The following is a 13,332-nucleotide window of genomic DNA, read 5'->3' as shown; positions in this document are numbered from 1 at the left end:
ACCTTCCAAAGCCTGAAACAATTGGGTGCTCCTGTGCCTGAGGGCAGCCCCACCCAGCTGCAATCCTCAGAGAGCTGACAAGAGACCTAATAGGCTAGAGGTTTACAGCAATTGTAAGGCCCTGAGCAAAACAACCTGCCACACTGGGGGCCTACTCACTTAAAAGAAATACTGCAACACAAATGTGGTATTAGAACTTACAGCCAACTGTGCTGGGGCTCCCCACACCTGATAAAGAGACTGAAGGGCCCACAACAACTACAAGCAGCTGAGCATTACAACAACTGGCCAGGAGCATAACTCAGCCTCCCTGGGCGCCTATAGGGAGAGCTAATAGGCCACAATAGAAGGACACACGTAGCCCACATAGGGGCCACCCCTGGAACATTGAGAACTGAGGGAAGCACACTGGAAGCCTCCTAAGGCATCACTTACATAAGGACACCTATCCAAGAGCAGGAGACGTAGCTGACCTACCTTATACGTAGACACAAGCACAGGGAAAGAGGCAAAATGAGGAGGCAAAAGAATACATTCCAAGTAAGGGAACAGGACAAAACCCCAGAAAAGGAACTAAGTGAAACAGAAATGAGCAACCTACTCGACAGAGAGTTCAAACTAAGAGTGTTAAGGATGCTCACTGATCTGGGGAGAAGAATAGATGATCTCAGTGAGAATGTCAACAAAGAAATGGAAGATATAAAAAAGAACAAATCAGAAATGAAGAATACAATACTGGAAATGAAAAATTCATTAGAGGGACTCAAAAGCAGAGTAGAGGATACAGAAGAACGGATCTGTGAGCTGGAAGAAAGACTAGAAGAAATTACCCGAGGTGAACAGGTAAAAGAGAAAAGAATTAAAAAGAGTGAGGACAGTCTAAGGGACCTCTGGGACAACATCAAGCGCACTAACATCCGTGTTATAGGTGTCCCGGAAGGAGAAGAGCGAGACAAGGGGGCAGAGAATCTATTTCAAGAAATAATAGATGAAAACTTCCCTAACCTAAGGAAGGAAACAGACATCCAGGTACAGGAGGCACAGAGAGCCCCAAACAAGATAAACCCAAAGAGGCCCACACCAAGACACATCATAATCAAAATGTCCAGAATTAAAGATAAAGAGAGAATCCTAAAAGCCGCAAGAGAATGTCAAGTTACATACAAAGGAAACCCCATAAGGCTATCAGCTGACTTCTCAGCAGAAACCTTACAGGCTAGAAGAGAATGGCACGATATATTTAAAGTGCTAAAAGGAAAAAACTTACAGCCAAGAATACTCTACCCAGCAAGGTTATCATTCAAAATGGAAGGAGAGATCAAAATTTTCCCAGATAAGCAAAAATTAAAGGAGTTTGTCACCAAGAAACCAGTGTTACAAGAAATGTTAAAGGGACTGATTTAAGGGGAAAAGAGAAGACCACAAATAGGAAAAATTATCTATTTCCACGATTAGAACATAATGGATACAAATGCACAAAAAGAGGTTAGATATGATATAAAAACCATAAAAGGAGGGAGGAGGGTAGTTAAAGAGTCCAGCTTTCAGACAGAGGCCAAACTAAAGTGACCATCAATTCTGTATAGAAGAAGTAAGGAACAGAGAAGGACTACTAAAACACTGAGGGAAAAAAAAAAAGTTAAAAATGGCAGTAAGTACATACTTATCAATAGCTACTTTAAACGTCAATGGACTAAATGCTCCAATTAAAAGGCATAGGGTGGCTGACTGGATAAAAAAACAAGACCCATATATATGCTGCATACAAGAGACACACTTCAGACCTAAAGACACTCACAAACTGAAAGTGAAGGGATGGAAAAAGATACTCCACGCAAATGGCAATGAAAAGAAAGCTGGGGTAGCAGTACTCATATCAGACAAAATAGACTTTCAAACAAAAACTGTAAAAAGAGACAAAGACGGGCATTACATAATGATCAAGGGAACAATCCAACAAGAGGATATAACACTTGTAAATATCTACACACCCAATGTAGGTGCACCTAAATATATAAAGCAATTATTAACAGACATAAAAACAGAAATAGACAGTAACACAATAATAGTAGGGGACTTTAACACTCCACTTACACCAACGGATAGATCATCCAAACAGAAGATCAATAAGGAAACATTGGCCTTAAATGACACACTAGAACAGATGGACCTAGTAGATATATACAGAGCATTCCATCCAAAAACCGAAGAATACACGTTCTTTTCAAATGCACATGGAACATTCTCCAGGATTGATCACATATTAGGCCACAAAACAAGTCTCCATAAATTTAAGAAGACTGAAATAATACCAAGCATCTTTTCTGACCACAACGGTATGAAACTAGAAATCAACTATAGGAAGAAAATCAGAAAAGCCACAAATACATGGAGATTAAACAAAATGCTACTGAACAACGACTGGGTTAATGAAGAAATCAAAGAAGAAATCAAAAAATACCTGGAGACAAATGAAAATGAAAATACGACATGCCAGAATTTATGGGATACAGCAAAAGCAGTTCTAAGAGGGAAGTTTATAGCCATACAGGCCTATCTCAACAAACAAGAAAAATCTCAAATAAACAATCTAACAATGCACCTAAAGGAACTGGAAAAAGAAGAACAAACAAAGCCCAAAATCAGTAGAAGAAGGGAAATCATAAAAATCAGAGCAGAAATAATTGAAATGGAGACCAAAAAAACAATAGAAAAAATTAATAAAACCAAGAGCTGGTTCTTTGACAAGATCAACAAAATAGACAAACCTTTAGCTAGACTCACCAAGAAAAAAAGAGAGAAGGCACAAATAAGTAAAATCAGAAATGAAAGAGGAGAGGTTACAACAGACACCTCAGAAATACAAAAGATTATAAGAGAATACTATGAAAAGCTATATGCCAACCAATTCGACAATCTGGAAGAAATGGATAAATTCTTAGAATCATACAACCTTCCAAAACTGGATCAAGAAGAAGTAGAGAATTTGAATAGACCAATCACCAGTAAGGAGATCGAAACAGTAATCAAAAACCTCCCCCAAAAATAAAAGTCCAGGACCAGACGGCTTCCCTGGTGAATTCTACCAAACATTCAAAGAAGACTTAATACCTATCCTTCTCAAACTCTTCCAAAAAATTAAGGAGGGGGGGAAGCTCCCTAACTCATTCTATGAAGCTGACATTACCCTGATACCAAAACCAGACAAGGACAACACAAAAAAAGAAAATTACAGGCCAATATCACTGATGAACATCGAGGCGAAAATCCTCAACAAAATACTAGCAAATTGCATACTACAATACGTTAAAAAGATTATACACCATGATCAAGTGGGATGTATTCCAGGTATGCAGGGATGGTTTAACATTCGCAAATCAATCAATGTAATACACCACATTAATAAAATGAAGAACAAAAATCACATGATCATCTCAATAGATGCAGAGAAAGCATTTGACAAGATCCAGCATCCATTTATGATAAAAACTCTGAATAAAATGGGCATAGAAGGAAAGTACCTCAACATAATAAAGACCATATATGAGAAACCCACAGCTAATATCATCCTCAATGGTGAAAAACTGAAAGCTATCCCTCTAAGAACAGGAACCAGACAAGGATGCCCACTCTCACCACTCCTATTCAACATAGTATTGGAAGTCCTAGCCAGAGCAATCAGGCAAGAGAAAGAAATAAAAGGGATCCAAATTGGAAAGGAAGAAGTGAAACTGTCACTATTTGCAGATGACATGATTTTATATATAGAAAACCCTAAAGAATCCACCAGAAAACTTTTAGAAGTAATAAACGAATATGGTAAAGTTGCAGGATACAAAATCAACATACAAAAATCAGTTGCATTTCTGTACACTAACAACGAAGTAGCAGAAAGAGAAATTAAGAATACCATCCCATTTACAATTGCAACAAAAAGAATTAAATACCTAGGAATAAACTTAACCAAAGAGGTGAAAGATCTGTACACCGAAAACTATAAAACATTTCTGAAAGAAATTGAAGAAGACACAAAGCAATGGAAAGATATTCCGTGCTCTTGGATTGGAAGAATTAACGTAGTTAAGATGTCCATACTTCCTAAAGCCATCTATAGATTCAATGCAATCCCTATCAAAGTTCCAACAACAATTTTCACAGAAATAGAACAAAGAATCCTAAAATTTATATGGAACAACAAAAGACCGCGAATAGCTAAAGGAATCCTGAGAAAAAAGAACAAAGCTGGAGGTATCACACTCCCTGATTTCAAAATATACTACAAAGCTATAGTAAGCAAAACAGCATGGTACTGGCACAAAAACAGACACACAGATCAATGGAATAGAATCGAAAGCCCAGAAATAAACCCACACATCTATGGACAGCTAATCTTTGACAAAGGAGCCAAGAACATACAATGGGGAAAAGAAAGTCTCTTCAACAAATGGTGTTGGGAAAACTGGATAGCCACATGCAAAAAAATGAAAGTAGACCCTTACCTTACACCATACACAAAAATTAACTCCAAATGGATTAAAGACTTGAATGTAAGACCTGAAACTGTGAAAGTTCTAGAAGAAAACATAGGCAGTACGCTCTTCGACATCGGTCTTAGCAACATCTTTTCAAACACCACATCTGACCGGGCAAGAGAAACAATAGAAAAAATAAACAAATGGGACTACATCAAACTAAAAAGCTTCTGCACAGCAAAGGAAACCATCAACAAAACGAAAAGACAACCTAACAATTGGGAGAAGATATTTGCAAACCATACATCTGATAAGGGCTTAATCTCCAAAATATATAAAGAACTCATGCATCTCAACAACAAAAACTAACAACCCAATTAAAAAATGGGCAAAAGACCTGAACAGACATTTCTCCAAAGAAGATATACAGATGGCCAACAGACACATGAAAAGATGTTCAAAATCACTAACTATCAGGGAAATGCAAATCAAAACTACAATGAGATATCACCTCACGCCCGTCAGAATGGCTATAATTAACAAGACAGGAAACAACATGTGTTGGAGAGGATGTGGAGAGAAGGGAACTCTCATACACTGCTGGTGGGAGTGCAAACTGGTGCAGCCACTATGGAAAACAGTATGGAGATTCCTCAAAAAATCAAAGATAGAACTACCATATGATCCAGCTATTCCACTGTTGGGTATTTATCCAAAGAACTTGAAAACACCAATTTGCAAAGGTACATGCACCCCTGTGTTCATTGCAGCCTTATTCACGATAGCCAAGACTTGGAAGCAACCTAAGTGCCCATCAAGGGACGAATGGATAAAGAAGCTGTGGTATATATACACAATGGAATACTACTCAGCCATAAGAAACGACGAAATCCAGCCATTTGTGACAACATGGATGGACATTGAGGGTATAATGCAAAGTGAAATAAGTCAGAGGGAGAAGGTCAAATACCGTATGATTTCCTTCATTAAGTAGTAGATAATAACAACAATAAACAAATACATAGGGACAGAGATTGGATTGGTGGTTACCAGAGGGGAAGGGGGGAGGGAGGAGGGTGAAAGGGATAATTCAGTACATGTGTGTGGTGATGGGTTGTAATTAGTATTTTGGTGGTGAACATGATGTAGTCCATGCAGAAATAGAAGTACAATGATGTCCACCTGAAATTTTTACAATGTTATAAACCAATGTTACTGCAATAAACAAAAAATTAAAAAAAAAAAGATACAATAATAACTAAAACTAAGAAATGGCAGAGGAAATAGAGATAAGAGGATGAAATTGCAAAACTGAATCTATAATAATATCTCAATGGCTAGCACTGTGGTGCCAAGAAGATGGTGAAGTCAAGGAATTCATAAAGATAATAGGCTGCAAAGAAAAAAGACTGAAATTTTTGTAGAGAGAATTTTTACAGACATATTAGAGATAGAAAACAGGGAAGAGAAGTTGAAGTGAGAGACTATCTTCTTCTTCAATTACTTCCACTGTAGAGAACAAAAAACCAATTTGCTGAAATCTTTATTCCCTTCTATGACCCTGTGGAAGATCAAGATTTGGCCACCCTGAAATCTATCTCTTTATCTTGGTTGTTTTCTCTGAGGGCATTTGACCTCCCCCACTAACTGCCTAAAGAATTTAAAACAAAACATCTGTTTCAAGAAGGAGTTATTATCATGATGGCTGTAAATATAATGTACAATAGATGTTACAATAGAAAAGGCACCAACAAGCCCCTCTTATCAGAAGTTCTGTCTCTGGCCATATTCTTTGGATGGCCCTGCAAGGAGTTGCCAGACAGACATTTACATTTATAAGGGAAATCTCCATTTGTAAAGGTATCTGCCTCTCTGTATTAGGAAGAGGGGGAATGACTTCATTTCTAGAAACTTATCAATGTAAAAGGTGAGGCCTTAAATCTGCATAATAACCTCACTCTTGTTTACTGTGCTTTAGTGGTAATCTCCTGTAACTGACTCCCCCCACCCCCAACATCCTCCTTTGTCATTGGCTGAACATGATATTTAAGACGAGAATTCTGCTATTGTGTTGAGAAACGCAGTGTCCTTGCTTTCTCCCATGCATACATGTTATTAAACTTGGTATTATTTTCTCCTTCTAACCTGTCTTGTTAATTATTTGGCCAGCCATAAGAACCTTAAGGAAAAGGGCAGAGGGAGATTCTCCCTCTATCCCGACAACCCTATCTTTACCTGCAAAATCTCAGCCCTGAATGAATGTCACATTCCTCCTTTTGCATCCCTGGGGAACAGGGCAAATAAGCTCATCTGAAACCTCAGCTGCCCAGCCTGTGAAATAAGGCTGGCCATCCATTCTCACAGAGGAGCCAACTGGAGGTAGGTCTTTTGGTTCTGAATTCAGCTAAACATCTTCAAAGAATTGTATCTGGCCTTCCTTATCCAGGACTATCAGTGAAGGGCTGGCTGGCTTTTAGAGAAGACCAATTCACAGTCAGCTGAGACATTTTCTGTTGAGCTCTCTAGAGAAGGCTGTGGGGCTTGTCTGTAAGAGTTTATATCTATATGGGTTATATATTTTTATTTTATTCAGAGATTTATGAAAAAATTTACATGGCAAGTATTACTTATTATCAAGAAAAATGGTTGTCTATTCTCTGGTCATTTAAGCAAAATCCTCCTCTCAGGGTCCACCCATAGACAAAGCCCAGATTTAATCTCCAGGCATCTGCCAGGCATTCTGTGGTCAGTGGGAAGCTCTCAAGTTGGCAGCCTGTTCTCTTGTGTCCTTTGCTGGTACTTAATCTTCCATCTCTTCAAGTACAACTAGACGGAGGCTCAAAGGACTTGACATTGGAGAAATGTACTTTACATTCTCTTTCTTTTTTTTTTTTTATAATTTTATTTATTTATTTTTCCCCCAAAGCCCCAGTAGATAGTTGTATGTCACAGCTGCACATCCTTCTAGTTGCTGTATGTGGGACGCGGCCTCAGCATGGCCGGAGAAGCGGTGCGTTGGTGCGCGCCCGGGATCCGAACCCAGGCCGCCAGCAGCGGAGCGCACGCACTCAACCGCTAAGCCACGGGGCCAGCCCCATACATTCTCTTTCGACTTCTACTCTTTTCCAAAAGACTCTCAGCATTTCCAGTAATTGTGCAGCAGTTTACCCAACACTAAGATTCTCACTATAAAAATTAAAATAAATAAATTTTGAAAAGGAAAAAAGTGATCTTTGCAATTTTGTACAGAATCTATGTAATGGGTGCATCCTTATAAATGGAGAAAAAATAACAAATTTAACTATTTTGATTAGTTAACACTGTAAGTAATATACTTTATATATTACTAATTTTGAGATTATTTGTATTTAAAAATACTGCTTCAAACCCCTAAATCATTGTAAGTGGTAGAGTCTGCCATCTGCTTTGGCTGAACAGTTATATACAACAAGTCAGCCAAAATTCCTCCATTCCTGTATAATCCTATATGTGGGTGGTAATGGTTAGTTCTTATAGATTGTTTGAACACGTGCATATCACAAAATACAAGTGGCCATTAAAAATTAAAATGTTCACCAAATACAAGATTATCTGATTCCCAGAAAAAGAAAACATTACTGTAACATTAAGGCTAAAACTATCAAAAAGGAAGCCAAGATACACTCAAGTAAAGCTTTTGCTGAAAAGTTAATTGGCTCATCTTTGAAACTTTGTCATGTTTATTATGTAAGCAAGATACTTTCAGAGTCTAGAATATAGAAGGACTTATTGGTAAGTTAAAATTGTGATCATTTATTTTGTAAATGTTAATATGAGAGATGTAATTCATTTTCTACTATATTCAGATTTTCAAGTTCTGCTAAATCTAAGACCACATTACTGGCAAGTTGGGATACCTCTAGACATCTGAAAAATATGAGTCCTACACAGAAGCTTATACATTCTCTATTCATCAGGTTCTAAATTCTAAAACATTCTAAGGTTTTGGAACAAACCAATGGCATTCCACGTTTACAGTAAGGTTGCACGTGCAATACATGATCCTATAGGAAGAGACATCCAGATTTTAAATAAAGGAGATTGTGCACAAAAATAAAATATATTTTCACGTCTGAAAGGGGATTTCAAGAAAGAAGGGACTCTCAGAACATGTGGTAAGTGGTAAATAAGTTACCAAAGGGTCTCTAAAGGAGAACATATTGTGGAAAAAAGAGCTTAAACGCAGAGAGCTAAAATGGCATCTCTGGAATCCTTACGGTGAAACAGACACTGAACTACTTTTGCCTGAAATTTAAAATGCATCTTATCCTCTAAACAAATACTACGTCCCTGCCATGCAGCTTACCTGGGCATGGTGACGTGTTTGAATCATTTTCTAATTCATTGGCTCTTAAACTTGATGGGCACCAGAAGCACCTGGAGGCCTTGTTGAAACCCAGATTGCCAGGCCCCATCCCAGAGTTTCCAGATCTGCAGGTCTGCAGCAGCACCTGAGAATTTGCATTTCTACCCAGTTCCCAGGTGATGCTGATGCTGCTGGTCCACGGACCCCACTTTGAGATCCACAGCCTAACTTACACCCTATATATTGTTACCAAATCCATTATTTCATCCTTTGGCTGCTAATTTTCCTTTATCACATCAGCACCTTAGCTCTGAATCTCCTCACCTAACAATGGGAATACTTGGAGAATTTAACAGCTGGTCCTCCTTTCTGGCTCAGTTCTCCCTCTTCCTCTCAATACTACATTCTCTTGCCAGGTAATTGTTCCTTAAACATCAGTTCATCATAGATCTTCCTTGCTCAAAATCTCATGGCTCTTATGGTGAGCACAAGACATTTTAAATTCTCTACTTAGCTCATAAGGTCTGTAATAGCCTGTAGAATGTGGACACCCTGTTCCCTACCCTGCCTACTATAAAGTAGTATGTGAGGATTACATAAGATACAGTCAGTTCTCGTTATGCACAGTGTGACATTCTATAAAGTCACCGTGAACACTGAATTGGTGAATATGAACCACTGCTACTACAGGAAATGCAGGGTTAGGTTGCTGCAAGCCTTAGTTACGTTTTCTTCAATTCATCAATACATAACCTTATTTTCTGTGTGTTTCTCTTTAAAGTCACCTTATTCAAGATATATTGTTGATATATTAACATTGAACTCACACCAACAGCACTGTACCTCGTGTCTGAAAGAAGCTTGTTGAACACACATACTTTCTCTGTAAAGGTACAGCCTCTTGCCCTGAGGAACACCAGGCAGCATTGCAGCACTACACATGGGGGACATATTAAACAGCAAAGTCACCAACACAAAGCACAAAAAGATAAGAAATGAGGCACTAAATAGACTGCAAGAAGGACACTTGTTTACAGTATGAGCTGAAACGAGGGCAGAGCGTCACCTGGTTCCCCTCAGCTGGGAACATGCTCATCCAGTGGATCAAATTTTTCACCACTTTGTGCATATCCGCAAATGGACATGAAAGCCCTGTGAGTGTTTATTCGGAGGCTGCCAGTACATTTTAACTAGTGTGCAAGTGTGCAAACACGGAATCCACAAATAATGAGAATCAACAATATTATGAAAGCATCTTTTCAAAACCAGAGTATTGCTCAGATATAAGAGCAATAATGATAACAGAACAGCTAATATTTTAGTGCCTGCTATGTGCCAGGAGCTCTTCTAAGTACTTTACATAAGTTAATGCATTTAAATCTCACTAAAACCCTATGAGAAAGGAGTAATCATTAGCCGCATTTTATAGATGAGGAAACTAAGGCTCAGAGAGTAAATACTTTGCACAGGTTCCCCAGTTAAAAGTGGAATAACTGGGATTGGTACCCAGACAAACTGGTCCAAAGCCCACAGCCTCAACCACTATGGTAGGAATGTGAGCGGATTTTCTACCACTCCCTGAAAAGCCCCTTCTTCTCCAGTCAGTGTAGTCTCCTACATACTTGTTCACTCATCAAACATTTTCTGAGTGCCCCAAAGGTGTCAGGTACTGTGTTTAGATACTGGAGGGACAAATAGAATGTCATATAATTCATAACCAATCTATAAATCAAAACTGGGGTGAGTTTATGATGAGCCAAACTTTGAGGGTCATATAGCCCAGGAGAGTCCTTTCACGAAGAAATGGAGCACTCCAAAGAAGTGGGGTGTACAGAGTGGTTATATACCATCAAAGAGCACGTATCACATGTGATTGCAATGTCCCTTTTACAGTAGTCATGACGACCTCTCAGCATGTGGATTGATGGACACAGTGGGTATCAGGTCTGCTGTCTCCACGAGCGTGGCTGTTGTCCCGAGTTGGGTCATCACAGGATAAGCGCAGCAATCAAATCCTAGCCTAGGGAGAAATGCTTATCCTTAAGGAAATGCCAATGTGGGGGAAGTTGCATTTATGTCTTAAGGGCGTTGCTTTTGTCTTTGGGACATGTTAATTGCTTAAAGCGGATATACAATGGATGAACAGAGGCTACAGGCCTCTTTTGGAAAAAAAAAAAACAAGTTCAGGCCCAGTTAATTTTACACTAAATGGCTTCCACATATGCTCCAATATATCTTATTACTCGCCATTTATTTATCAAGACGTAGGATAGTCTCAGCTTTAAGGAGCTCACTGTTTATGAGACATGAATAAAACAACAGTTATGGAAAAGTAGATAAGTACAGGGTCCCAGAGTGGGGACATCAAAAGGGGTCTCTGGATGGAGATCTCTCAGGAAAAGTGTCTAAGAGGAAGGAACATTTGACATGAGTTTAGATTAAGAAATAGGAATTAAGTTGATCAAAAAAGTGGGTAGGAGGACAGAAGAAACACATATAAAAATACAGATATAAAGGATGCTAAAGATTTCAGAAAAAGGTATTTTTAAGGCTGGAACAAAGCGAACATGTAGGACACAGTGGGTGATGAGGCTAAAGATGAGGACAGCAAGGCAAAGCCTGCGTGTCCAGCTCAGGAGTCTGAATGATCTCTCAGATGCTCTGAGCAGTCATTGAAGGAGTCTAAGCAGATGTCAGATTTAAGCAAATTTGGATTCTAGGAGGTAACTCTGGAGGCATTGGGGAGGAAAGATTAGAAGAAATTAAGACTGGAAGTAAAGGGACCTGTTGGGAGATTAGGCAGTGATCCAGATAAGATAGGCCTTGGCTCAGGCGGGGGGTCTGCAGGTGGAGGAGGCCAGGAGGTGGGAAGCAGTGCTGGGCTCCTGGAGGAGGAAACTGAGCTGCCTCTCAGTCACGGGAAGACTGTGCCTGTCATGGCCTCCCCACCCCCATGCCCAAATGCCATGTTCCTTTCTACGTCTGTACCTTTCCCCTCTTCCTTCATCTGAAATCCTCATTCTTTCTTCCCTCCACCTGCCCAAAAGTGGTCCCTTTGAGGACTTGATCTAGTTCACCTCTCCTAAGAAGCTGTCCTTAATTACAATTTCTGGATAACATTCCCATTTTTTTAAGTTCTATAATACAACATACACTAATACCTTGGTAGAATCTAATTACATCTTGCAAACAATTTCATGTATGTGGAGGAGCTTGGAACCTTATAATTCTTTGTATTTCCCTCAATACCTACCACAAACACCTTGCATATATAGGTCAATAGATGTCCAGTCAAGTTCAATAAAGAAGCACCCTTTATTAGCTAAAAACTTTTATGAGCTCAGTTATTCCTTTAGATCAGCTGCTTGAACCATCTGTCTTTCTCCACAGGTCAACAGTGTTGCCCAGAACAAATGAATTTTACACCTTCTCAAACTCAATAGAGCAAAGATGGAACTTCATTCCCTCTGCAAGCCTTACTGCCCTAGAGAAAAGCAAAAACAACGTGTGACATCTAATTCTTTCTCCACCTTCTCATCTCAAATGGTAACTGTTTTCCAGATGCTAACTGGTTTTCATTCTTAAAACTGACAGAAAAGTTTCTCATTATTTCCTTTTCTTTTTTTTTTTTGTGAGGTAGATCAGCCCTGAGCTAACTTCTGATGTCTTCTTCCTCTTTTTGCTGAGGAAGATTGGCCCTGGGTTAACATCTGTGCCCATCTTCCTCTACTTTATATTGGATGTTACCACAGCATGGCTTGACAAGCAGTGCATCGGTGCGCGCCAGGATCTGAACATGTGAACCTGGGATCGCTGCAGCCGAGCGTGTGCACTTAACTGCTGTGCCACAGGGCTGGCCCCTCTCTTTATTTCTAAAGCTGAAATGTCTAAATCATTCTCTGGGCTAGTTGGAGTTTCCATAAAATGAAAATACACATTCCAGAAAAATCCTTAACTTTCCAGAATAATCCTTAATATATTATGGTAAACACCTTGGCAAAATGTCACTGATTTTCAATGTCAGTGCCTCCACAAGGGTATCCTTGCATTGTGGCCCCTCCCAACCACCTCTCACTTTGCCCCTCCCCAGGCTCATGGGCTCAAAGTGTTTACTGAGCACTAAGAATGATCAGAGTCTGAGGGAGACTTCAAGGATGACTCAGCCATGTTTTCTGACCCCAAGAATCTCTCTCCATCTCTCCTTTAACCTCTATTTTTCTTATTCTGGTTTCTACTTTAGTTGTTTACTTGTCTTGTGAATTGATGTTTTGTGGTTTATAATTACCATGTAAATTCATATTACTTTTTGCCTTAGAGTTTAGAAAGAACTTACATTAAACAATGTTTTTTCCCAGCCCTTTGATGTGTCTAATATCTTCCAATGCAATTCAAGTGGCTTCTTGTTTTTACGTCTCCATCATTATTCCTTCAGAATTATGTTCACCCCACACTTTTGATCTGACCAATGCTGCTTTACTCTTTAAACTTTTCTATGCCGAGACTCACGTGAGGAAT

General features: G+C 39.2%; 1 long non-coding RNA gene across 2 annotated transcripts in view; it reads left to right on the top strand.

The window, feature by feature from the left end:
- The window catches only part of LOC147915343 (uncharacterized), a 30,500-nt gene that overhangs the window by 12,167 nt on the left and 5,001 nt on the right, over positions 1-13,332 (top strand). For both annotated transcript variants that reach the window (XR_015553915.1, XR_015553914.1), the window contains exon 5: positions 6,768-12,363. This is a non-coding gene — a long non-coding RNA (uncharacterized LOC147915343). The remainder of the gene's footprint in view (positions 1-6,767; positions 12,364-13,332) is intronic.

This window comes from Ceratotherium simum, chromosome 13 (assembly GCF_057802395.1).
Source record: "Ceratotherium simum simum isolate JZ-2026a chromosome 13, ASM5780239v1, whole genome shotgun sequence".
In the NCBI taxonomy this organism is placed as follows: Eukaryota; Metazoa; Chordata; class Mammalia; order Perissodactyla; family Rhinocerotidae; genus Ceratotherium; species Ceratotherium simum.
Note: the sequence above shows the minus strand (reverse complement) of the source record. Positions and strands in the feature narration are given on the sequence as shown.